This window comes from Corvus brachyrhynchos, unplaced genomic scaffold, assembly GCF_000691975.1.
Source record: "Corvus brachyrhynchos isolate BGI_N302 unplaced genomic scaffold, ASM69197v1 scaffold275, whole genome shotgun sequence".
NCBI classification, from domain to species: domain Eukaryota; kingdom Metazoa; phylum Chordata; class Aves; order Passeriformes; family Corvidae; genus Corvus; species Corvus brachyrhynchos.
Window position 1 is genome coordinate 270,700 of NW_008238318.1, and position 613 is coordinate 271,312.

A 613-nucleotide genomic window follows, 5' to 3' on the forward strand; every position below is an offset into this window, starting at 1 on the left:
GACAGCTGTGCACCACAACAATCCACTAAAGGGGATGAGGACTTGTGAAAATGCGAAGATAGCTAGAGGATTCAGCCCGTACAATTCTCAGGCATCCATTTTTGCGGTTCTTGGATCCTCTTTGTGTCAGCATCCTCTTCTGCCATGTTTCTTGGAGCCCTGTCGGCTCACTGTCGGTCTCACCTAAGTCGTCTCATTCCTCGTTCTCTTGGTCCTTGTGATCATCTAGCCCAGAGTTTTCTCTCCTTCTTGGGTCCCCTCATTTGTCATCTCCTGTGTCATGGGTGCCTGAGTGGGTTTGGCCCAGAGCTGCTCTGCCCTGCTGCATACTTTGGTGTATGGGTGTAATAGAACAAGGCCTGGGGACTTGAAATTTGTGATGTAGGGTGTAGTTTGGCCTCTAGATGGTATTCTGAGATTGACACAAAATGGCTGGAGCTGTTAAGTTCTCATGCAGCACTTTGACTTTTGTCATCGCTTTCTTTCCGATAGAGACGGGTTAAGTCCGTGGCTGAGCGCCCCCTACCAGTTAAGGGGGTTCCTGAGGGAAAGTCATGCACTGTTTGTCTTTGCCGAGCAAGTGTAAATGGTGGCTGTGTTACAGCATTGTTCT